We start from the raw sequence: 25,648 nt of genomic DNA, 5'->3' as shown, positions 1-25,648 counted from the left end.
ACCAGTTGAAGAAGGTGTCTCAGTTTATCTTGGTTCAAGGATGTTGCCTACTTCCCATACCCATATTCAAGGCACCATGGCGAGAACCCAGCTAGACAGTCCTGGGGTTTCATATTCTATATCTACCACTTACATGGTGTGAAACTTTGGCAAACTACCTAATACTCGAGCCTCAGTTAGCCCAACCATAAAATGGGAGAATCATTTTGATTCTATAATGCTGCCAAGAGGGATAAGTGGAATAAAAATATAAAGTGCTCCTGGCACAGGGTGGGCATTTAAAAATATTAATTTCCTTCCTTTCACTCAGAGGAAGTTTGTGCCATTCATTCATTCATTCATTCATTCAACAAATGTTTATTTATTTATTAAAATTTTTTTGTGAGTAGGCTCCACACCCAATGTGAGGTTCCAATTCACAACCCCGAGATCAAGAGTCATACGCCTTACCAACTGTGCCAGATAGCACCCCTGCTCGACAAAGTTTTATTGAGTGCCAACTAAAAGGTAGCAAATGGTGCCCCCTGCACTTAGGCAACCTGGTAGCCTAGATAACCCTGCCTTAATGAAATGTTTAGTTGAGTGGGTAAAAAGCAAAGTGGAATCAGGTGTCAGGGAAATTGTGGCGTCATGTTTTCTCAGCCTTGTTCTCCAATGTCTTGTCACTTGGCCATGGGGCTAGACATGAGCATGATGCTCAGGGGAATTCTGTGAACCAACCTTGAGAACAAGACAGCGGTGACTCACAACAGGTTAGTTTCCGTCAGCAGCAAATGAAGGGCTGAGGACGAGGTCAGGGAGCCCAGCAGATGTCACAACAATCACCACCATCTCCTACTTATGAGGGACTCTTCTCCCCTTGCAAGCTAAGTGCTTTCTGGGCATTACTCAGTGAATTCTCACAGCCTCCCCAGGTGGCAGGAGGGGCGGAGATTATTAGAGATGAGGAAACAGGCACCACGGCCAAAAGATAAGTGCCTTGCCTGAAGTCACACAGCCGGCAGAGGCGCTTGACCCAGAATTGGGTTGCCCAACTTGGAGTCCATTGGCTCACACTCTGACCATCAGGGCCATGAGGTCAGGAGGCTGTGGGTGGCTGTGGGAGGTGGGGCTTGTGGTGGCAGGGCAGCCTTCCTGCTAGTTCTTCCAGGCCTCAGGCAGGGCTTCTAATTCTACACTGTATTCTGTTCCAGTGGCCCTGAGCGGTGCGTTCAGGGAGATTCCAGTATTGGTCTCTTCCTTGTCCCTTGATATTGTCCTTAGGATGTTAATGCGAGGGGACCCTAGAGGCAACCTAATCCAATCCTTTTGTGTTATATATGAGGAAACTGAGGCTCAGAGTGATGAAATGACTTGCTCATGGTCACAGAGATGGGAAGTAGCTGCACTAGGTCTAGAACTCAGCTCTCAGTCACCGCCAGCCACCCTCCCCACTCGCCACCAGGAAGGTTCCCAACAGTGGCCTGGTTCTGCAATCCCAGTGCTCTCTGTTGTCATCCGCCACTCCTGACATCCCACTTTGGAGTTCCAGGCCTCCGTTCTCCCAGTAAAGTGCCTCTGTGGGATTTCTCATGGAGCCCTGTCTACCTTGAGAAGCTGTCTTGGGTACTAGCTGCAGGATGGATACCTGGAGGGTCCCAGGAGGGGAGCCACAGGCTGCTCCCATACTTGCTCTTGTCCGCAGCACCAGCCCTTCTGAATCACCTTTCTTGCTTGAGTGCTGAGTGCATTTAGCACATGTGGGAATATTTTCCGATGACAGTAACTTCTTCTCTGCCGGAGATAACATCTGTGTTAGTAAACTCTTTTACCTACCAAGCTTGCCACTTTCTTCCACCACCCGGTCACATATCCCGGGGGCCTCCTCGGCTTCAGGAAGGGGCTGGCATCTTGGGCAAAGTGGTCCATGGCCTCTGTCTGCTGACTAGCCTGCCTTCTGGAGCCTCGTGGACCAGTCAGCCAAATTGCATTCTGGGGGCACCTGGGTGGCTCCGTGGTTGAGCATTTGCCTTTGGCTCAGGTTGTGATCCCGGGGTCCTGGGATTGAGCCCCACATCGGGCTCCCCGCAGGGAGCCTGCTTCTCCCTCTGCTTATGTCCCTGCCTCTCTCTGTGTGTCTCTCATGAATAAATTTTTAAAAATCGCACTCTGTTTCACCCTCAGTGGTCCCCACACTTGAAGCCTTCTGGTACGAATGTGGGTAGATGGCTGTAGGTGGGAATGATCTACTTTTCTTTAAAAATTTTTTTTTATAAATTTTTTTTAAATTTTTGTTTATTTATGATAGTCACACACACACACACAGAGAGAGAGAGAGAGAGAGAGGCAGAGACACAGGCAGAGGGAGAAGCAGGCTCCATGCACCGGGAGCCCGACGGGGATTCGATTCCGGGTCTCCAGGATCGGGCCCTGGGCCAAAGGCAGGCGCCAAACCGCTGGGCCACCCAGGGATCCCTGATCTACCTTTTAATGCTTGTGTTTTGATCTCAACTTAGCATTTTTGGTGGTTTTTCGATCTTGTCTCTCTCTCTCTCAGGGTCCTGGGAGCAGGGACGCTTAAACTTTGTAGATCCCTGTGGCCTCATTATTCTACACTCACACGGACCTCACAGACACTGCTGCCGCTGGGAAGGTACCACGGAGGACTGCTGCAAATTGACGTCCCTGCCTCCCCATTTCTCTGCAGTCCAGCAGCCTGATCTCCACCATCCCATAGGAGCTTGCCGGGGAGGCCCTATGGCTCTGGTTCACAGGAAGGCAGGAAGGGAGGGAGGAAAGGTCCAGGAGCAGTGAGGGCAAAAAATCACTGATTCTGTTATGAAACGAGTCCCCTGTGGCCCAGAGGTGACGTTGTCTAGTGACATTCTACAGGCACTGATGGGAGACCTGCCCATGGAGCTGTGATAGAGCTGACAGGGTGGTGTAAAGGTATTGGCACTGGGGGCATCAGAGAGTGGGTGCGCTCAGCACATCCTGCTCAGTGATGAGAAGTCTGCTTTGGATGCCTTCTTCAGGTACTACCTGCCCCTTTGGGGTTATCTAGGCCTCTCTTCCTGATGCTGCAAGCAGTCTACATCTATCTCATCCATCTGCTAGCTCTGAGAACTGGTATTATTACTGCCATCTTACAGATAGAGAAATTGGGGCGCAGAGCAGGTGTGGCGCATGAGTGAAGTGAGGCTGAGAACGCAGGTCTGATCCCAGCTTGCAGGACATACTGTATCCTGTCCTGCCCACATTCACACCTAAGCCCAAACAGCAGGAAAAAATGGCTTAGGAAGGAAAATAGTGTTAGTCATCTATATGATGGTAAGCATAATATATATTGACTGTAAAAAATTTCAATGGTCACCAAATTTGGGATTCAGATTCCTCAGATGGGGAAGAATGAGTAGGGGTGAGTGGCGTCAGGATTGTCTGGGGGCATCAGTTGTATAATAGTAAGGCTTTCTGGTTTGGGTTTTGTTTTTTTTGTGTGTGTGTGTGTGTGTTTTGGTTGATGAGTACATGGGTGTTATATTTTTCTTTTATTTCCTTTCTGTATATCTTAAATATTGTACACTAAACGCAAGTCACTCAGACAATCCCCAAAGCGTAAGATTATCGTTGAAAATGAAGGAATTTAAACTAGTATTTCCAAGACTGGGGGCATTAAGGATTGAAAGGATCATTTGAGGAGCCAGAAAGGGGTGTACTTCCAGTGAGAATGGAGGAAAGCGCTCTGGCAGAGAAGCAATCATGGAATTGATTATCATGAAGTAAAATAATTACATCAGGCTTTCTGGGGTCTATATGCACCAAGCACTGGGTTAGACCCTAAAAAATAAACACGTTCCTGTTCTCCTGGAGCTTTTACTCTGATGAGAAACAAAGGTAAACATAGATCAGTAGTCAGCAAAATCTTCGTACAAACTGGGCTGACGACAATAAGGAGGAGTTTAAGTAGAACTAATGTTGCAGGGGAGAAGGCCCCTAGGAGGAGAGGAGCCTCCAGTGGACCAATCTCTTGGTCCCGAAGGGTTCCTCTGTCATCTCTCACTGCACAGATTTGGGGAGCAGCAGAGCAAACTTGGGGAACAAGGTGAGGGTGGAGACAGAGCCGGTATGAGGAGCACCACGGAGGCCTAGAAGCCCCAAACTCGACCAGTCTGGTGCTGGTTCCGCCCTGGGTGTGCCCGGAGCCTGTGCATTATACTCTAATGAGGGGTTGGGCCAATGGTGGTGTATTTCTTTCTTTTTTTCTTCTTCTTCTTCTTTTTTTTTTTTTTTTTTTTTTTTTTAATGAGGTGCTGCTTTGCATAGATAAATACTATGATTGTGATGTGGGAACCAAATGGCAGATCATTATGCAAAAAGCATTGGCAGAGGTGAGATTATGAAACCAGTTCTGCTCGAGGCCTGCTGCCTGAGCGTGGGAACTAGGAGGTGTCTGACTGTCTGCACCTCTGCTGGGCCAACTTGATGGAGACCGCCCTCTCCAGCTTGTCTCATGACAGCTGGGCTGGGACAGGAAGTGCTCCTCTTCACCGTGTGCTACAGATTCAGAATCCCAGAAGGGGGAAGCCGGAGGGGAAGGCAGGTGCCCCCCCCCCCCCCCCCCCCCCGTTGTCCCTACTGTTTGGTTGGTGGGACCAAAGCTCTGCCTTCCACTGATTCCTGATTGTGGGAAAACAAGAAGAGCAGGGGCTTTAGGTGTCCCACATTGGGCTCCAAGAAATCCTCTGCCTGGAAGGAGGCAGAGAATAGGGAAAGGAAGGATGACCTTGGTTCCGAGTGTATAGGCTGGCCTCTCAGCTGGGGTAGCCGGGTCTCAGAAGAGGAAGTGAAGACCTACAGGGAGATGCTGTTTGGGCAGCCAGAGACGAATACTCCAGTAGCCTGGAGAGAGGCAGAGAAGACAGACAGAAGACAGCCGAGGAGGGAGACCCAGGGCCCCAGGATGCAGGCAGAGGATGCTCCCGTGATGCCTCATGAAAGGGAGAGCTGCTGGAGTGGTCAACCAGCTAATCAACATAGTGCACACGGTTTGTGCTGTGATGCACCCATCCGTTTGCCTTATGTCAGGCTCAGAAAACCTGCTGAGGGTGAGCATTGTTGACAGCTCCCAAGAGGTCAGATCCAGGAGATACATAAAGCCAAGGTCAGCACTGCCAGAGGAGGAAGACATAGTGGCCTGCATCCCAGGTGTTTGCTGCAGTGAAGGCTGCGGTGAGAGCGCCCCCTACAGAGCACATCAAGGAGAGGCAGCCTGGGGAACAGGGAGCCTGAGGGTTTATCGGGGGAGGCAAAAGCCATCAATTCTTTTACTCAATCAACAACTATTTGTTGAGCAACTCATGTTTTCATGGAAGTGAAATCAGAATAACCTCCTTATGTTACACATCTGGAGAGCAACTAGAGTTTTCCTCTTGGTTTCCCCTGGTTCCTCAGCACACTGTTACAACATCAGCTCTGAAGAGGAAGTGAGACTGGCTAATGGTCTTCATTACATCTAGATCTCCCTTCCTACTTCTACCAGCTGAGCAGCTGGAAAGAGGGCAGCATGGGAATTGGGGGAGGTGGCTCCACCTTTCCCAAGGTCTTGGGACTCAGTGGGACGCCTCTGGATATTCCCTAGACATGTGGGTGATGTGGCAAGGAGTGTTAATGATGCAATTCAATTATGCCAGGCTGTTAATGAGCTAAGTGCTGTATCTTTATTATGCATCAAATACTGGAAGACATTAAGTACTTACAGTGTCCCGGGCCTTCCCAATACAGAAGAGCATGATTCTGTAAGAAGCTCGGAATCCTTACTTGCCCAACTTCTTAATGACCTGATCTTAAATTGATTCGTAAAACGAACCATGACTATTATTCCTAGGGCTCAAGAGAGTGAATTAATGGAGGATTACAGTATTCATGTTTCATGTCATCCCAGGAATGGTCTTTGGACCTTGTTCTACTCTGTTCTCCTTGTCAATTCCCACCACACCACTGATTCCAGTCCTGGGAATGAGTTCTAAGGAAATATTTCAACAGAAGCAAAAAATTGTATGTTCCAAGATGCTCGCTGCTGTTAAAAATGGGAAACAACTTAGCACTTAGTAGATATGAAATGTTAGAAAACCAGTTGAGTAGCTGATAGCAAATCTGTACATGGTACATTATACAACCACTAGAAATGGTAATGATAATGCCTTTGCAGAATGATGGAAAATATTTATTTGGCAGTAAGTGGAAAAAGTAGAATATAAGCAAGTATGTGCATTTTAGCAATCTATAAGGTATGCACTGAAGGCTGTTGGCAAAAGAGATAATTGTATTAGAATGGTGGAATGCTGGTGATTTTATTATTTTACAAAATTAGTGTTAATGTTAGATAATTTTAAAGCACTCTAAAAGAAGAAAAAAAAATACTACTTTAAAATATCATAGTAACTGTTCATGATTAGCCATTTTCCCTGACCCTCAAATTGATTCTCAAAGTGAGGCATGGGGTGACCTTGACATTATATTCAACATGTGGATTGCTGGGCCCTACCTCACCTGGGACCAGAATCCCTGGGAACTTTAATCCAAGAATCAGAAGATCAACCAGGCTGCAAAATGATTCTAATGCACATTCGTGTTTGAGAACCACTGTTCTAGAAGTTCTCAGAATCAAATTGTAAACAAATGACAAGAGGGAGATATTGATTTTCCCTCCTGAGAAGCAGACCGATTCTCTGAGAGCTAATGTGGTCAGGAATCAGTTCATCAATTTTTCAATTTAGCCAACTTACTTTAAACTTGTTTTAACAATAATCTTCCAAAATAGATTCTCTGTGAACATCTTTTTTTTTTCTGTGAACATCTGATTGCATTCTGCCTAAATATGTTAGTAACTACGCATTAAAAATATATTCTTATTCGATTCAATGTATTCTTCATGAATTTATTTCTTGCAAAATATTTTCATTAAATAACAGATTTAAAAGAAAATATATTCATAGGAAGAATGTATTTATATGAAAACTAAATCATTCTAGGTCTCTGAGCTTTTGACAAATGGAATATTCCTTAAATTGCTGTTAAGGGCAGCCCGGTGGCTCAGCAGTTTAGCGCCGCCTACAGCCCAGGGTGTGATCCTGGGGACCCGGGATCGAATCCTACATCAGGCTCCCTGTGTGCAGCCTGCTTCTCCCTCTGCCTGTGTCTCTGCCTCTCTCTCTCTCTCTCTCTCTCGTGAATAAATAAGTGAAATCTTTAAAAAAAAATTGCCGTTAAGATAAAATATCCATTGAGAATATTCAAGGAGTTTTTGGAAACCCGTGAATTTAGTGAAATCAGAGTTGTCATTCAGCAAATTGATCCTTTGGGGGATTCAACTTTTGTTGAATTGACCTAGAGTCCTCTTGAAAAGCCCAAGGGACTCTGGGCTATGCTGAAGTCCAGGAGGCTAAGGTTGGGTCAGCAGGCTGAGTAAAAATCTGGGTGCGCGAGGTCTCCTAAGAGGTCCTGATACTCACGCTGAGAGTCCTGAGGGGGTCAATGGTAGCTCTTCCTCTTTCCACATCCAGTGGGGGCAGGAGCCTGCCAGCTGTTTCATCAGAGACAAAGCAGCCCTTACCCCTGTTAGAAATATTAAGACCCATTCTATGGAGTTTCAAAAAGGAAGGTAATGGTTTGCAGTGGAATTGGAGAAGTGGGGACAGATTGCACTCTTAGAGGGAGCCCCTGTATGCCTTATTCCCCTCACTTAAGGTGGGACTTCCCCACTGAAACCTCCTTTCTCCCGCGGGTGATCTTCCTTTGTGACTCTGCCATAGCTTTGTTGCTTACACAAATTCACACATGACCACCATTTTGGGCTTCACCCTGACAGCTTAGCAGCTATTGAAAGAGCCCTCAAAAGGAGACTGTGCTGATGCCAATGGCCACAGAGAGTCTTAGATAATCCCTGACGACGTCAGCTTACATCTGTTGAGTGCTTTCCATATGAGAGTCAGTGACCTGCCAACTTCTGTGCACGGTATCACTTACACTACAGCCCTATGAGGGCTCACTACAGCCCTCAGTACAGGCCTCTGAGGCAGGTATTATTCTTATCCCTGATTTACAGATGGAGAAATGGAGACCTAGAGATGCTAGGTCATTGCTCGAGGCCTCACAGCCACTGTGCGATTGGCCTGAGCTTTGACACCAGGTAGGTCGGCTCCAGAGCTTCTGCCTCCTTTGGTTAGAGAGAAACACTCAGTTTTATTACCTGAAGCCCATCTGCTGCCAGTGTAGTCTTGAGGACAAATATTTAAAGAGAAAATGAGGAAGTGAAGGAAGAGGTATTCTCACAGGTGACCTGCCATGAGCTTGTTGACAGATTTTCAGACTTGGCCAAATGGGCTCTGGGCCTTGGGACCAATAGCAGATGAAAGTTGGTGATTCTCTATCGAATAAAAAAGGAATCCGTCAGCAATACAGGTCCTGAGGAACTCCTCTGAGTGTCATAGCCCAAGGGAGATGCAAATCACCCGACAAGGGCTTACTCTTGCTTTGTTGGGTTGCTTGAGAAAATATAGGATGTCCAGTTAAATTTTGATTTCAGATAAACAACAAATTTTTATTTTCATTTTACTTATTCATTTTCATATTTATTTATTTATTTATTTATTTATTTATTTATTTATTTTTTACTTATTCATTTTTAAAGACTTTATGTATTTATTTGAGAGAGAGGCAGCATGAGCTAGCAGGGAGGACAAGAGGGAGGGGCAGAGGAAGACAGATAAGTAGACTCCCTGCTGAGTAGGGAACCTGATGCAGGGCTCCATCTCAGGACCCCAAGATCATGACCTGAGCCGAAGGCAGATGTCCAACCTACTAAGCCACCCAGGTACCCCAACAAATAAATTTTGAGTATAAGTGTTTTCCAAATATTACAGGGGATATACTTATAATAATGAATTTTATTACTTACTTAAAATTCAAATTTCACTGGGAGTCTTATATTTCTATTTGCTAAATCTAGCAACCCAGTTTCTTGGGGGAGTCAGCTCACAACCCAGGCAGTGTGTTAATAAAGACAGAGTGAGAAGTACAGATAATGGGGCCTTTGGAGAAGGGAGAGTTCTGGATATAAATCCAAGGAGGTTACACAATCTTCTGGGTTAACAGACTCACTGGAAGGCACTTTGTGATGGGATGGCTTCCTGGCAGAGCTGGTTTCTAAGGATAGAAGGGAAGGATCCAGAAGGGTAGAGAGGGGGGAAGCCTTTGAAGCAATGCGAGGACAGTAAGCAGACAAGGAAATGTCTAGAGAATCTTCATGCAGGGGAAGACCAGAGGTGAAAGATGGGTCTGTGGAGGGTCTTAAGTGTCCTGTAAAGGGATTTTGGACACTGTCTTTTGGACAAGGATGGGTGACCAATCAAAGTGGTATTTTAGGAAGGTTAATCTAGTGATGGCACAGAAGATTGGTGGGAATAGGGCAAGAGACTGGGAGTTGAGCGAGAGGTGATGAGGGTCCGTGGGAAAGAGTGACCAGAAGGACATTCCAAAGCAATGGCCTTGTCTTTCAGGTACAATATCCAGATGCCCATCAGGAACACAGGCGGCCCAATGTGGCTGTCTCCTGTCAAGTGGGAGATCTGGGCCCTGCTGGGTATAGAGGAGAAGGCAGCCATGGGTGCAGAATCTCAGAGGGAAAGTATTCATGTCCGAGGCACCCTCAGAAGTCTCTCACTACAGAAGATGGAGGAAGGGAGAGTGAGTGTTATAACTTGTTCCATTCTACCCACCCTCTCTGCAACACACATGCGCACACACACCACTGTTGCTTATTCGGTTTGTATAGGTTTCCAACAGAAAATGAACTCCTGTTTTAATCTCAGATAATATTTAGTAGGGATGCAATTTCAGCCTTGCATTCTATTGTTTGCTTTCCTGGAAGCCAGTCTTTTAAAGATCCATTCCACTCCCAAAGCTGTCACCAGCTTGGCATGTGACCCTTTTTCTGTGGGTCCTCCTGCAGCTAAGACAACCCTATTTCTTGTAAACGGTTTTGAGATCCTCTAAATATCCTGAAAAATATTTCAGCAGCACATAAGATCATTGCTACATGGCCAACTCATCCCTTGCCTTGGCCCTGGCACCCAGCCAATCCTGAAAAGCCCACTCAGCTGTTCTAGGTTTTCCCAGAAGAGCTACCTGGGCAAGAAAGGAGAGGCCCAGACATGTTGGAAATGGCAACTGTTCCAGCCCTTTCCTGGGACTGGGTGGGACAGAACAGACCCACAGGGGCAGGGCATGAGGGAGGAGGCTCCTCCAGCAGGCAAGGCCCTGGGTACCCTGGCTCTATCTGATCTTCTCCCTACCCTGGGGTGATTAAGGGCTGGGCTTACGGCAAGGGTGACTTTCCAGAATGGCCTGGAGCAAAGGTGTGGCCCCTGTGAGTGAGGAGGGAGAACATTAACCTCCCCAGCATGTGAAAGCAAGGTGTTCAAATCCTAACTCACCATTTCCTGCCTCCTGCCTGCATGTCTTAGGCCAGGTGACTGCTATCTCTTCCTCCCATTGGGTAGAGTGTACGTCTCAGTATCTTCCCTGCAGAACTGACCAAGGCCAAGGTGCACTTGCCAGGACAGCTTGACCTTGGCATCAAGGTGATCCAAACTTCAGTGGTAAGAATGGGGGGTGGGAGGCAATGTGCAAACTGCCCATTAATCCTCATCGTGCCAGCCACTTGCCCATGGGAAAGACTCAAAGGCTCACCTTACCCTCCCACCCCATTGCCCAGGAGCTAAACTGTGCTGCCCAGGGGTTGCACCCCAACCTCTCAGACCTGCAGCCTCTCCCTGTTCTTTTGGCAGCCCTGGCCTATGCATGGACTCTGTACCCCTTCCCTGATTGTCCTTCCTTCATCAACTTCTCTGCCTGGAGAAGTCCTTATGGGACAACTTGCTCCAAAGTCCTCTCTCCGGTGAAGCCTGCCAGTTTCCTCCTTTGACACCTTCTTCTTAGGGCCCTCTGCTATCTGGAGAGAGCACTTATAAACCCAATACTCTGGAAGCTCTGTGTCCCCAGTTTCCAGCCTTGTGCAAATCTCCACAATTGCTCCCTGCCATTTCCCTGACCCAGTCTGGGTCCACTGAATGTTTGGGGTCTAGCCTGGCTGGACTTTGAGGGTCTCTGGGAGACAGTGCCTACAACTGGGGCTTTGAGCTCTCTTTCCATTCCCAGTGGCCTCCCCGGAGGTGGGGTGCTGACAGAGCAGGAAGTGCCCGGGTCAGTGCCCATGCACACCACCTGTGGCTTGTCTCAGCCTCACGCCTGCCTTCTCTGGCTCATCTCTGAGGCACTGGGTTCCTCCTTTATCCCCCAGACTCCTCCACTGACCGCTCCCTGGCCTTTCTTGCTGAGTCAGCCCTCTGCTAATTGCCACCAGCTGGCCAGGCTGCCTTCCCAAGATGCTGCGGGCTGCCGGCTTGTGGAGGCTGACTCTGGGTGACTTGTGTGCTGGGGAGTTGACATTGTCTCCCCCAGTGAATGTTGGGGGAGATATCCCAGCCAGGCCTGGGGGTCAGGTGAGTTGGGGAGAAAGGCCCAGGAGAATGTAGGGAGATGGGGGAATGGGCCTGGGGGAGACTCAAGGGCCTCCCCTTCTACTGTCCATAGCCTTTCTTTACAGCAGTGGTTCTCAACGAGGCAGCGTGATTCCCTCTCCCCACCCTCACCTGCTTGGGGCATCTGGCAATGTCTGGAGGTGTTTCTGATTGTCACAACTGGCAGAGGGAGGGGAGAACTACTGGCATCCCACGTACAGAGACTGGAGATGCTGCTCAACATCCAGCAAAGCACAGGACAGTCCCCATGACAAAGTATTATTTGGTCCACAGTGTCAACAGTGCCAAAGTTGAAAAACCCTACTTTAGAGAAAAGAGGCTGGGGCTGGCTGGCATAGGGGCCTCACATTCGAGAGGTGGGATCAAGTAGGTTTTCATTTGTCTGGGGGATGACTTGTCCTTAGGGCACACATACAGTCTTCTCTCCCCCTTTTGCCCCCCCCCCCCCCCCCCATGGAGCCATCAGCACTCTCCCTGCACTCACTCTGCTCCTTACTGCAGACCCCCCCACCCCCATCCCTGTCTCCCAACAACTCCTGCTGGGGGCAATTTCTGCAGCCAGCAGGTATTAGATGCTGAGAAAACCTCTTACTTTCCTTTATTTTGCTCCATTATCAGCCCATAGTTTCAGAAGGACAAGGAAGCAAGGGCTTGCTTACTATTTTTCCAAAAACACTGTAGGCAAAGGAACATTTCTTTTCTTTCATCTCCTATATGATAATATTATTCACCACCATGCATTGATTGCTTATTTTGTACCTGGAACTTTCACACACGTGTTATGATATCATTGTCACAACAATGCTATGAAACAGCTATTATCACTCCTTGAAAAAAACCCAGCTGAGGCCCAGACTAGTTATGTAACTTGCCCAAGTCATGTAGGTAAAAGGGGTGGTGCTGAGATTGGGAGCAAGTCTTTGGTTCCCAAATCAGTAATTGGAACGCCCCCAAGGATTTCTCCCATAGGAAATCAGCATCACAGAGGAACTTTCTACATGAAAAGGACCACAGGGGCTCTCATTTCTGCCAGAACCATATGGGTACGAGGAAGGGTGACCAGGAGAGAGGCTTCGGGCTGCTAGGAAAGAGGAGGCTACCAGAGGACAGGACTGATTTCCGGGAGGGGTGACTAATGCTGCCGTGAGTCAGCCTGGGCCCCGGAAGGGTCCTCTTCCTCCTCCAGGGCCCCTGCTCCCTGGCCCTGGGGTTGGTCAGGTGTCTGGAAGGAAGGACCGGGCGCCCCCCCTTTCCCTAGGAGAAGTGGTCTCTCCAGGCCTCCATCCGGGGAGCTCTCGCTGGGCTGCTGAGTGCTGCCAGGGCTTGGAGGCTGCAGGAGGCAGGCGGTAAACAGGAAATGGTTAAGTCAGAGCAGGTGGAGCATGCCGGGTGCTGGAACAGGGCAGGAAATAGCTAAGCGGCTGAATGGACTCAAAAGAATGCTCTGCCCTCCTCCCCGAGGCTTTGGCCAAGGGCTGTCCACCCACCCCTCCTTGCCCTGCACTAGCAGACACGGGCCCAGCAGCCGCCTGACCCCCCCACTGCCCTCCTCAGTTCTGCTGGGCCTGGGAGGTGCTGGGGGGAGAGGGCCCAGGGAACTGGGAAGCCCAGCCAGGATGGGCAGGGCAAGAAGGAAGGGCTTCCTTCTCTCTGGGGCTGGGAGCTGGGCCTATCTCCAGTGGCCCAGGAGTGAGAGGGTGGTGCTGGGGGCTTGGGCAGCCTCCCAGGGTCCTAGAGGTTGTTTTTGTCCCCCTGGTTCTTTGTTTCCTAGAGGGAAGGCCCTTTCTACTGACTGGGGCTCCTACCCTGGGCTGAGCCCGCAGCCAGAACAGTGGCCTGGGATGTAGACAGAAAAGGCTGGATGCCCCAGGGGGCTCTCCTGCTCTCTGCTTTCCTCCACAGCAGCAGGTGTCCCAGAAGAGGGGTGGCACTATCCTGGAAGGTGAGATGAGGAACCTGAGGTTAGGGAAGTTGAGTAGCTCACACAGGGAAAGGGATCTGGGGTTCGAACCCCTCTTCTGCCTCTCTGTCCTTCCCCTGCTGTCCCTCTGCACCTCTGTGCCTCTCCTGTTCAGAGAATTTTCTTTGCTCTACCCCCGAGTAAAATCAGTGGTGCTCTGGGTACTTCTTTGACTCCTTTCTCAGGGGACTTACCCTTGTGGGCAAGCAAGGCTCTACTTCCCAGGCTCCTCTTGCAGGTGAGTTGTTTCTCTGCAGAGCAAATGGTCCCGTTGCTCTGGTCTTGAAGGGTGACTGATACGTTACTATCTGAGAGCTCTGGGCATCCAGGTATGAATACTCAGCAGGCAGGATTCCCTGGGTGCCTGAGAGCCACACAGGGACACTGAGATAGGCGTAGCCTATTCCTGGTGCCGGTTGTTGCTTGTTCTGCAGCACATGGCTCCTGGGTGCAGCTGTCTTGCCTTGGTAGGAGGAGAAGCTGTGCTTACATATTTTTCTGGTAGCAGTGGGCACCAAGGGTATCTCAGCCCCCCAAATAATGATAACCACCCAAGTTTATGGGGGTATTTTGTCCTATTTATTTATAGGAAGTATATATTTAAGTATGTACATGAATATATTTATACATATATTGATTCATGTAATCCCTACAGCAACCCAAAGAGGAGGTACTTTGATTATTCCCATTTTACAGGTGAGGCATAGAGAAGGGAAGTAACTTAACCCTGGTAGTAGGGCAGTGGTGGATTCAGGTACACTGAAATCAGCCCTGGGCAGCTGGCTCTGGCCCGCACTTTGGCCACTAGGCTGTATTGCTTGTGTGGGAGCCTTTGGAGGAGGCCACATTTATTCTCCTTGAGGTCTCTCATAAGATCCCTATTCTTTAGGAAAAATTCCTTGTCTTTCCAGAGTCAGAATTTCCCGAGCATCCTTCAATATATGTGAGGCTCTCGAGGTCTCTGATTAAGAATGCCAGAACAGAGAAGGAGAAAATAGGTGGAAAGCTCCTCAGTTCTCCCAGCTGGGCCATGAGCATGGCATCTTCCAGCTGCCACTGTTATGGGGCCCTGGGGAAATTCCACTATCAGTTCTGTTCCTTCAAGAGCTGTGTGTTGACACCAACTTTTTGTTAGTCCCTGGGCTGGGTACTGGGAGGAGCCAACTAAAGCAGACATATTGTGTGCCCTGGGGTGTTGGCAGTAGCAGAAGAGTGTTTTCATGTGTCTTTTGATTAAATGTGGTAGATACTCAGATAGAGGGAAGTGTGCAGGTAGGGAGCTCAGAAGCAGAGGACTAGTACTCAGGCAGCCTGGGAAGTCAGAGAAGGTATGCTGTAGGTGAACAGGCTGGACTGAGCCTTGAAGGAGGAAGAAAAGGGGTGGGCGTTGGGAGGCAGAGGTGACAATGCAGGCAAAGGCTTAGAGGCCTGCTAATGTTGGTGAAAGCAGAAACAGAAATACCTCAGCTTTGCTAGAGGCAGCAGGACAGGAGAGGACCTGGCGGGGTTGGCATCACAGGGCCAGTGAAGCCATATCAGAGCCCTAGAGCTTTGTCAGCCTCTGCCTCCTGGCTTGAAAGACCCCTGCAAAGAGAAAGGACTTGGAGGATGACAGCATAAGAGGTGGTCTCACACTCTCTGGTTTTAAAAGTTCCTATGAAGCTGCAGTAATTGAGACAGTAGAACTGATGGAAGGATGGACATTTATAATAGTGGTCGTGGTAGAAAGTGGTGAGGGATATCCCTCACACAGTCAGCTGCATTTTGAAAAGTGCAAAGGGAATTCAATGGGGAAAGGACAATCTTCTTAAAAATGGTGCTGGAAAATTTAGACATCCATAATGAAAAAAAAAAGCCATAGCTTCTAATGAAAAAAAATATCAGAGAAAACAAAAGAGGAGGTATGAAAGAAAACATAAAAGAGGCTATGAAAGAAAAAAACTAAAAGTAGGAAAGAAGAAAATGCGGGAGAAAATCTCTGTGACTTGGGTTAGGCAAAGTTTCTTGGTTATGACACTAGAAGCACAATCCATGAAAGAAAAATGGACAAAGGGGACTGACCAAAATTAAAAACTTTGGGTTTTCAGAAGACACTTAGGAAAATGAAAAGAAAAACAACCACAGACTGGGAAAAAGTGTTTGCAAAATCTGTATCTGACAGAGAGGACTTATATTCAGAATATATTGAAAAATTCCCCAGACTCAATAATAAGAAAATGAACAATTCAGTTGTTTTTTAATTTTTAAAAAAGATCTTATTTATTTATTTGACAGAGCACAAGCAGGAGGAGGGGCAGGGAGAGGGAGAAACAGACTCCCTGAAGAGCAGGGAGCTGATGTAGAGCTTGCTCACAGGACCCTAGGATCATGACCCTCGCCAAAGGCAGATACTTAACCAACTGAGCCACTCAGGTGCCCCAACAATTCAGTTTTTAAAATGGGCCAAATATTTGAACATACACTTCACCACAGAAGAGATGGGGATGGCAAGTAAACACATGAAAAGATGTTTAACGTCATCAATCACTAAAATAAAATGATAATAAGCATCCACTATATACCTTTAAGGATAGCTCAGATTAAAAAAAAAAAAAAATCACAACCCAGCAGCTGACAATACCAAGCACTGGGAAGGTTGTGGAGTGATCCAAACTCTCGTTGGTTGCTGGTGGGAATGCAAAATGGCCCAGTCCCTGTTGGAAGGCAATCTGGCAGTTCAGCGTGCAGTTTGGCCTACACTTACCCTAGCACCCAGCAATCCCACTGTTAGGTATCTACCAAGAGAGATGAAAACTGATGTCCACAAAAACTTGTATGCAAATATTTATAATGGCATTTTTCATAATGGCCAGAAACAGGGGACAATCAGGACGACAGAAACATTCTTCCACTGCCGAGTAGATAGACACACTGTCATGCCATCCCCTGAGTGGGACACCGCTCAGAGAGGAAATCAAACTGCTGATCCAGGTAACAACATGGGCCAATCTCAAGTGCACCAGGCTAAGTGAAAGGAGCCAGACCCTGGTGACTTTGTACCACAGGATTCCATGAGCAGATACGTCTCGGAGACATCATGGGTTCAGTTTCAGACCCCTGCAATGACGTGAAAATCACAATAAAGGGAGTCAAATGAATGTTTTGGTTTCCCAGTGCATAGGAAGTTATATTTACACTATACTGTGGGCTATTAAGTGTGCAATAGCATTATGTCTACAAAAACAACATATACCTTAATTAAAAATGCTCGCCATCGTCTGAGTTTTCCATGAGTCGTAATCACTGATCAAACATCACCATACCAAATATGACAATAATGATAAAGCTTGAGATATTGTGAGAATTACCAAAATGTGACCCAGACCACTGTTGGCAAAGTGGTGCTGATAGACTTCCCCCATGCACGGTTGCCACAAACCTTCAATTTGTAAAAAACAAAAAAACAAAAACCACACAATATCTGAGAAGTACAATAAAGGGAAGAGCCTGTATATGACAATCTGGAAAAGGCAAAATTACAGGAACAAAAAACCTAGTAGTTTTCAGGGCTAGGGCTAGGGCTGGGGACAGGGGTGGGCCGGGAACCCAGGAGAATCTAGGGAGTGATAGAACTGTTCTGTATCTTAATTGTGATGGTTACATGACTGCACGCTTTGTCAAAATGCATAGAAGTGTATTTTAAAATGGATGAATTTTACCATATGTAAGTTATATCTTGATAAACCTGACTTTATTTCTTTTTTAAAAAGATTTTATTTATTTATTCATGAGAGACTCACAGAGAGGCAGAGCCATAGGTAGAGGGAGAATCAGGCTCTCTGCGGGGAGCCTGATGTGGGACTCGATCCCAGAACCCCAGGATCACGCCCTGAGTGGAAGGCAGACACTCAACCCCTGAGCCACCCAGGTGTCCTGATAAACCTGACTTTAAACAAACACAGTGCACCAGGTTATAGAGCCTCATTTTATAACTAGGCTTTAGGCCTGGGAGTTGGGGAGATTCACATTTGGTCTAGTTCTTACGGCCATCCTGCCCCCTTGGAGCCCCTCTTCCCCCCGCTCGAGAAGCCTTGCTCTTTGTGATTTCAGAGGGCCAGAAGGGGAACCATTAGTGAACCCCTCCTCTGGGGGTATTGTCCCTGTTTTTATTAAATGCAAGTGCTCCTCGGAGGCGAATAACTTAAGTTTGAGGGAGGCCGTGGCAGAATGAGAGAAGGGAATGGAAGGATGGGAAGGGAAATGGTTTCCATGAGGCTGGAGAGAGTAGGGGTGGAGGAGTGGGAGGTAGGGAGGTAGGCCTTCAGTTTGGTTGGTGGCACTGCACTGTACCCATGCACTGTGAGTGTTTGTGGGGAGTATGGATTAGGGGCTCCATGGAAGGAAGACTGCCTCATTGCTTTGGCTTATAGTGCAAAATCCTCTTTCCCTACCTGGCCACCATAGCCCCTATCTGGGCTTCCTTCCCCAGCACCTTCCTCCTAATTATCCAATTCCAATTACGGGTTGCCCAGACAGGTTGGGGGATTATTTATTTATGGCATCTAAACACAAAAGACCTCAGCATCCTCTTGCTCACCCACATATTTCCACTCCTCTGGGTCCTTCAGGGTTCAGATCACCTTAGGCATTTCTATCCTGTTGGAAATTTCCTTGCCAGAGAGGAGTAGAAGTTCTGAGAAGGCATCAGGGCCCCAGGCTTCAGTGGTCTTGTGATGCAGATGATGGGGTGGAAGGATTGGTTGGGGCATCTGCTTGGCTTGTTTTTGTTTCGACAGCATTTTCTTCATAGGTGCATTCACTGTCCCACCACAGGGCCTTTGCACACACTCTTCCCTCTCTCTGGGGCTTCTCACTTTCTGAAGTTTAATTTAACCACCATTTACTATGCCTTACTGTATGCCTGGTATGGAGGATGCAGAAGGAAATAAGACTAGTCTTTTTATGGTAAGAAAGACTTTGGCCTAGGGAGATGGTGGTAACAACAGCAGCCGCAACAAACGCAGGGCCATTTAAGGAGGCATTTATGCAGACAATGACATTCAAAATTCAACAGTCCTAAATGCATGTCATTTCTATTAGTCCCTTTTTCTAAGTGAGGATGCTGAGTGAGGCTCAGAGAAGTTAAATCTCTGGCTGAGCTGGCACATGGCAGGGTTGAAACTTGAGTCTGTGCCTCTGGATCTCCAAAGCCACGTATATGACCATAGTATCATCCCACCCTCTCTCCCACATGGAGGAAAGCCACTGTCCAATTCCAGCTCCAACCTGCCAGGTCTTCAAGTTGATCTGCCATAGAAGGAATGAAAAGCCAAGAGCACCCTGGTCTATCCCAAGGGATGCGGGCTGTACCTGGAGATACCAGCCCAAGACTTGGTGAAGGGGGCTGTGCAGGGATGCACACGCACTGGCCAGCTGGCCCTCACCTTTCCTGCAGAACCCTTCTCACTCACTGTATTCACAGGGGACATTTTCCAAGGTGTGAAATACAGGACTACCTGCTCCAGGGACCGGAGCCTTGGGAAGGTACTCCAAGGATGAGCCTCCCTGGCTCGAGGCTCTTGGGCTCCATATTTTGGACAGAGGGAAGGCATATCCTTGATGTTGAGTCCACAGCAGACCCATAAGTCAAAGTCCTGGTTGGGCTCTGCTGTCTAGTAAACCGAAGACGATCATTCATGAATAATGTGGGAGTGATATATTGTGTAATAGGGCTGGTTGATGGGCTGAGGGGTGACTCATTTCTGGAGAGCTTGAATCAGACCACTGTTATTTCCTTTGGCTTCCAGTGGACCTAACCCAGACTCCTCTAAACACCTACCTGCCTCAGTCACTGAATCAGAGATGTGGGCCCTGGTAGGCTGTGGAGAGCTGTGACCTTAAGGCGGGCCGAAACCAGTTAGAGAGAGATGCTTCGAAGAGGTGATGTGACAGGCTTTACAGAAGGGCTGATGGGACAAAGTGGGAAGTAGGGGCTCTGTCCAGGTGCAGGTGATATCGAGACCACAGAGAGAGGGGAGTGCGGTGTTTCGGTTGAAGCCAAGAATGCTCAGAGGGAAAAGAGACAAAATCTGATCCCTGAGAAAGATTAGACTTTCTTTTTTCTCCCTCTCTACCCTCCTCTCAAGAGCTGGAGGGAGAAGAAGCCTAGGAGAAATCTCCTGATTCTTTGGAAAGAATTTGGAAAGGCTGTGGCTTGCTGCCTGCATGGTGGTCCTCTTGAAAATGTTCCTGAGAGAGACCTGACCAGGTGGAGCTCGTGAACTGAATGCCTGTGTGGGGCTGGGGCTCCACCGGCCCTAGGCATCTGGATATGCCCAGAGGAGCAAAGCAGGGAGACCCTCCTTCTGGGGTAGCTCCCTGAAGGCGAGGGGGAGGCTTCCCTTCACAGTGCCCTCTTCCATTCAACCCTCCCTCCCCGCTCTCGCTCTGGCCAGCCAGCAGTGGGTCCTGAACTTTGGGCAGAGTAAGCAAAAACTCATCAAGGAGAAGAGGCCCAATAGAGGGTGTGGAGGAAGATACTGGGAGGGTGACTCTGGCACAGTCATCAAGGGCTGAAGATGCCCATGGAGCCTAGAGGGGGGCAGGGTGAGAGGGACATTTGACAAACTGTGCAGGTGCAGGTGGGAGCTTCCAGGCCCCACAAAGTCAGTGCTCTCGTCATGGTTAGGAATGGTGCCTGGCCTTCAGCGAGCCCAAGATACATGGCCATTAGCCCAATTATCTACATTGTATAGAAAACACTGTACAGGGATTGACTCCTCCCGAGACATCTATAGTCATTAACTGAATCGCACCATTTTAGCCCTCAAACAGCCTTCGGGGAACATATCTACTGCCCGAAGCCTGTTGTTTTCACGTGAATTGTGCGAATGACAAGGTACTTAACTCCCAAGTCTTCATTTTGTTATCCATCTCCTCCGTGACCTCACAAGCCCCATGCCCAGGACAATTTGCTCCACACACAGCCCAGACTCCTCCTAGATGACATGGGCTGCAGAAATGGGGGTTTGCTCGCAGGGCTAGGCCTGGGGCTGATAGTTTGTCCCCCTCTCCAAGAGGAAGCTGAAACACTGACAGGGTAGGCTTCCTTGCTTTGGGGCTGCCCAGGCAACACCATATGTAAGTACTGCAAGGATCTCAGAGACCCTGGTCCAATCCCTTCCTTCCTGGAAGCTTCTTCTATAAGATTCAGCTTATTTGAATAAGCTGTGGCTGTTCCCACGCCTGCCCACCCCTGCATACCTTGCCAGGCTCTATGTACTTTGCCCCAGACTTTACCTGTCTCCTTCACCTCTTTCCTGAAGAGAGACGGTTCCTCTCATGTGTTGCACTGATGGGGCTCAGCAAATCCAAGGGGGCTGGAGCAATGGGTACTTTTTGAGCAAGGCCTCTGGGAGAAAAGCCTATCTGACTCAGTGCTTCCGGGGAGTGGGGTAAACAAAGGCACAGTCTGAGCATGGGTTGCCATAGGAAGAAGCTAGTGGGTGAAGGTTAACAGGAAGCTGTGGGCTAGAACACAGCATTCTACTCGCTTTTCCTACCTTGTTCCCTGCCTTACTCGGCCCCGCATGGCATGTGTCCTCTGAAACTCAGCCACAAACTCCCAGGTTCTTTGGCGTGGTGTTCACAACCTTGCCCACTGCCCTCTCAGGCCCTCCTGACACCTCCCTGCACATTCTCACCTGCTGGCCACACTCATCCACCTGACAGCAGTGAGCTGTGGGCTTGGGTGCTTCTGTACCTTTGCACCTGCTGTTCCCTCGGCCTAAAACATGCTTATTTCTCTGATAATTTTCTCATCTTTCAAACCCAAATCAACTCTCCCGGCCTAGAGTCTTCCCTGGTCCCCCACAGAGAGGGTAAGGCCATCTCAGGGAGAGTTGCCAGCCTCATTGAGGGATGGTTGACCTCCCTGCACTGTAATTAATCGTTGGCCCTCCTGTCTAATTCCTCTGCCAGAGTGACCCCCTCAGGAGCTCCTGCTGCATCCCGCAGTAGTAGGCACTCAAGTAGGTCACGTGAGCTGATAAATGAACGAATGAGCTAGTGGCAGCTTGAGAAAGGGAAACACAGGGTGTCCTCTCCAGAGTCGGCTTTGGGCGCTGCTTCGGACACTGCTTCTCCTCCTCCTGCCCTTAAAAGAAGTTCCTCAAGAAGTTATGCCACCTGCCCGGCTCCTCCAGGGGTTTCTTCCTCGCTGCTAGCTTGTGGCTGTTCTGGGCAGTCCAGTGCAGGGTTTGCACATTTGCTGGGGACTTCTTGCCTGAGAAAGCCTGGGAATCTGGTGTGGGTTAAATCAGAGGCAGGACTTTACTGTCTGCAGTGAGATTAGAGAGTACATACACCCAGGGGCTGCAGCAAGAACAGACAGGAAGGTGAGATTCCCAGGTTTAGGGAGGATTCCTTTTCGGGGTGGGGAAACCATAAGGACGATTGATAGAGTTGAGGTTGGGCCTGGAGACCGTGGCTGGGGTGGGGAGGGAGGGAGGGAGTGAATGTATGGGTCTGGCAGTGGGAAGGGAAGGTGTGGGCAGGGTTTCCCTGAGAAGGAGGAAGGGAATGAGAATACAAGTGGCTCAGTGGCCCAGCCGGGTAGCAGCTGAATCTTCAGTGTTTGCAGAGATCTGCAGGGAAAGCTGGAGAAAGAAAACGAATCAAGGATGCCCAGGGGCCGGGACCTGGGTGGAGGGCAGAGTAGCTTGGAAGTGCTAACCGGTGAGGTTGCTGGGCGCGCAGGCAGAGAAGCAGGAAATTGGCTTTAGGACAGGGCCCTCGCTGGGAATGTTCTGGACATTCCCTCTCTTCCTCACCACGCAGCCAGGCTAGTTCCCTCAGGGACCCTGGCCCCACACAGCTGAGCGTGTTTCCCCACTGGCCCCCACTCCGGCCCTCGCAGTTTAGATACTAATAGCCCACGGCACCCCAGGAGGAGGCGAACGGGGATCCGTTTGCTTTTTCAGAGTTTGACCTCGGGGTAAAACTCTTCCCCCCAAATGTGCGGGTTTAAGTGAAAGCAGCGATAAATCAGCCCCTTTGAAATGCAGAAGCAGCTTGGGGAAGCCCCCTTTGATATGCAGCTTGGAAACGGGGCACTTAAAACCTGGGTTAATTCTCCGGCTTTATTGGAGGCCCAGAAAGGGAAGAGGAGGAAACCCAGGGCCACTCATTAAGTCTGGGGCACTTGAAAGGCCTGGGGCAGGGGCCGAGCGGGCGCAAAGAGATCACGGAGAGGCACAGCGGCCCTGGGAAAAGCGTCCCTGTCCCCGACAAACTCTAATCCTGGTTCCCACCCAGACAGATGAGACGTGGGGGGGGGGAGGGCGGGGGGGGGGGCGGTGCAGCGGAGGGGCGGGCAGGCCCGGGAGAGGCTCCCGGGGATGGGGAGGCGGTTGCCCTGGAAACGGAGTGGGGGCACCGCAGAGGAGAAAGCCAAGGGCCAACCTGGCAATTTCCTGAAAGAAGCTGAGAACTCAAGAGAGTGAGTGTCACTCCCTGGGCAGCTCCTGCTCTGAGGCCCGCGCGCCGCAGCCCCTGCTTGGGAGCCAGGCTGGGGACCTGCCTGCGGTGCCTCCTGGCCCTGCTCTGGGCCCTTCCTTAGAAACATCTGCTCCTCCTGGCACTGCGTGAGGCAGGGCGCAGGGCGGGCTGAGGGCACCCTTCAGGCTCCGGTGGGGCTCTGGGGACACTCGGCTTCCACCATCTGACTCCAGAAGGGAGGAGAAGCCGAGTCCGGAGACACAAGGCACCAGGCAGGTGCCTCTGTGTCCCGGATTTCGGGCTGGTTCCCACTGCTATCCCCGCCGGTGACAAGTCCATGTCTTGGATGGGTCAGGTGGCAGGTTCCACCAGCAGCCGGGTAACTCTAGTGGGATTCCCTGGAGCTTCTGAAGCGTAGCACCCATGGCTGATGGCCGGTCCTGCCTCTTCCAAAGGGCCCCTGGCACCGCCGAGGGCTGTGGGTGGAATGAGCGGGAAACAGTTTGGTTGCTGCCTTTCCACCCCTACTCTGTCTGGCCTGGTTTTGTTGCGTGTTGTTCCTGTGCAGGGAGGTAGGTGGGTGGTGGAGGATGGGAGCGGAGAAAGCAGAAACCGTTTTAGAGCTTGGTTCTCCCATTTCAGACGGGCCAGGCTGGACAACAGCTGACAGGCTCTTGTCACCCCCCTTCCCCCCTCTGACCTGGGGGTGCTGAATTCTGGAAAATGCATTTATCATGCAGCTTGTTGCCCCACACAAATCCTGGCTCAGTGGGCTCAGGGTTTGCATACAGAGATGCTCGCAGTGAGTTTAGCAGCCAATGACAGAGGCCTTTTCTGAGCCCTCAACACATCTCCCCAATCCCTTCCTCATCATGGGAATCCAGAACCCATGGCCATTTGGAGTCTCACCTCCACATGCACCTCTCACTCAGATGCCAGCCCAACTTGGCCAAGCAGGGCCTCGGAGGGGCTGCCAGGATCTCCCAAAGCCTTTCCCTGTGTTAGAACAACATGCTTACAATTGCAGATCTATACTAGGTCTCAGACAAGGAGTCAACTAAATAAATCACAGAAATGACTCACTTTCAGCTCTCTTAACTCAGGGCAAGCTGAAAGCCTGTGGAAGGCAAGAGCAAAGCAGGGATTTTTCTGTCTGCCACTCCCTACCCCTGAGGGATGTGAGGGAGGAGGGGCAAAGGACCAGGCCCAGCTCCCACAGAGCTTGTGCCCATTTCCCCGGTCCTGCCTGGGGGTGACCAAGAGGAGGGAGGCCTCCCAGTGTTGCTTTATCATGTCTCTCCCTGGACTAATTACCTTTAGTTTCCAGATGAAATGAAATGACGGGAGCATTTCACCCGGGTTACGGCAGCAGGAGCTGGAGTACACAAGCCAGCTCCATGGTCTTCTAGAAGCCCAGGGCAGAGGCACCATTTTGTTCTTGCTTCCTCCCCAGCTGCAGGGAAGGAGGGGCTTGGGAAAGAGAGGTGGGGAAGTCAGGCTCACAAAATGCCTGCTTGGAAGCAGAGCCAAGGGGGATTAAGAAATTCAGGCAGGCCAACTGGAGATACAGTCCTCTGAAGGCCCCAAAGATAAAGGGAAAGATGACAGAAAAAGGAGGTACGTGGGTCCAGAGAAAGGAAGGCAGGAGAGGAAAGGCAGACTATAGTGGCCAGGGGGAAATGATCAATCCCGGTCAAAGGCCAAATCTGTATTATCTGAGGTGTTGCTGGGAAAAAGATTTGCTGTGGTGGTGGTGGTGATGGTGGGGTGTATGTGCATGTGTGCCTTTGTGTGTGCATGAGACAGGAGCCTGTGTACCTACACACACACACACACACCGCTATTGGGTAGGCCTGTGCCAGAAACTGCTGCATTCCTCCTAAACCCAAAGCCAGCCCCCTTTCCAAAATGCTTTCTCATTATTTGCAGGCACATTTTTCTCCACCACACTCGGCTCTTATTTCTCTATTTCTATATGCTTGCTGCAGTTGAGACTCTTCCCTGCTCTGTAATGCAACTGTAAAAACACCTGCATCTTATTACTGCTGCCTGGAGCCGGGCTGGGCTGGGCCCCTCTGCTCTCACCCCCTGCTCCCTTCTCCACCATGCTCAGTGAAGCAAAGCACCAGCGTTAACCCTGTGTGGCTGGGTCTCGGTCCTGGTCCCGGAGCCCTGGGTACCCTGAGGGGTGCAGACCATGCAGAAGAGGTGGAGATCCCCTACATCCCCGAGTAGACTTGGCAGGCATTTGGGGGACGGCCCTGGCTCCATGCTTTCCTTGTCCCAGACTTTTGATCTATTTCTCTTATCTCTGCTCCTCAGTTTCTCTCTCCATAATGTGAGAATACCATTTTGTCTTGAAAGGAAACCTGGCAAACTTCTAAGACAGACTCCTTGAGAAGCCTGGCCCTTTAAGTATCTATTCCGTCTTCTTGCCTTGAGGAGCCATTGAGACTAAACCATTCCAGAAAAATAGCTGCTTTCCTCTTTAAAATATTTTAAATAAGGAAAGCATAAAGAATAAAAATGCCCCATAATCCTATCACCCTGAGAGTCCTGTTAACATTTCTTTTAATGCAATATGTGGACATGGCTAAAAAAATAATAAAAAAAGAAGCATAGAAGGTATAAC

The 25,648-nt window shown here is 49.5% G+C and overlaps 3 long non-coding RNA genes across 4 annotated transcripts in view; 1 reads left to right on the top strand and 2 right to left on the bottom strand.

Annotated features, from left to right (window-relative positions):
* The window catches only part of LOC119872882, a 28,725-nt gene extending 14,727 nt beyond the window's left edge, over positions 1–13,998 (bottom strand). Inside the window, exons 1-2 of the long non-coding RNA XR_005363458.1 lie at positions 13,734–13,998; positions 1,628–1,773 (exon numbers count right to left, since the gene is read on the bottom strand). This is a non-coding gene — a long non-coding RNA (uncharacterized LOC119872882). The remainder of the gene's footprint in view (positions 1–1,627; positions 1,774–13,733) is intronic.
* The window catches only part of LOC111097085, a 32,726-nt gene continuing 8,055 nt past the window's right edge, over positions 978–25,648 (top strand). The window contains exon 1 of one of the 2 annotated variants that reach the window (XR_005363460.1): positions 978–1,077. This is a non-coding gene — a long non-coding RNA (uncharacterized LOC111097085). Of the gene's footprint in view, positions 1,078–24,516; positions 24,634–25,648 lie in introns of those variants that run through there. The other variant, XR_005363459.1, reaches the window with a different exon arrangement.
* Positions 16,350–21,823, bottom strand: LOC102155864. The gene is made up of 2 exons (XR_005363457.1): positions 20,818–21,823; positions 16,350–16,635 (listed from the first exon to the last, which is right to left on the bottom strand). It is a non-coding gene; the product is annotated as an uncharacterized LOC102155864 (long non-coding RNA).

This window comes from Canis lupus, chromosome 8 (assembly GCF_011100685.1).
Source record: "Canis lupus familiaris isolate Mischka breed German Shepherd chromosome 8, alternate assembly UU_Cfam_GSD_1.0, whole genome shotgun sequence".
Taxonomy (NCBI): domain Eukaryota; kingdom Metazoa; phylum Chordata; class Mammalia; order Carnivora; family Canidae; genus Canis; species Canis lupus.
Note: the sequence above shows the minus strand (reverse complement) of the source record. Positions and strands in the feature narration are given on the sequence as shown.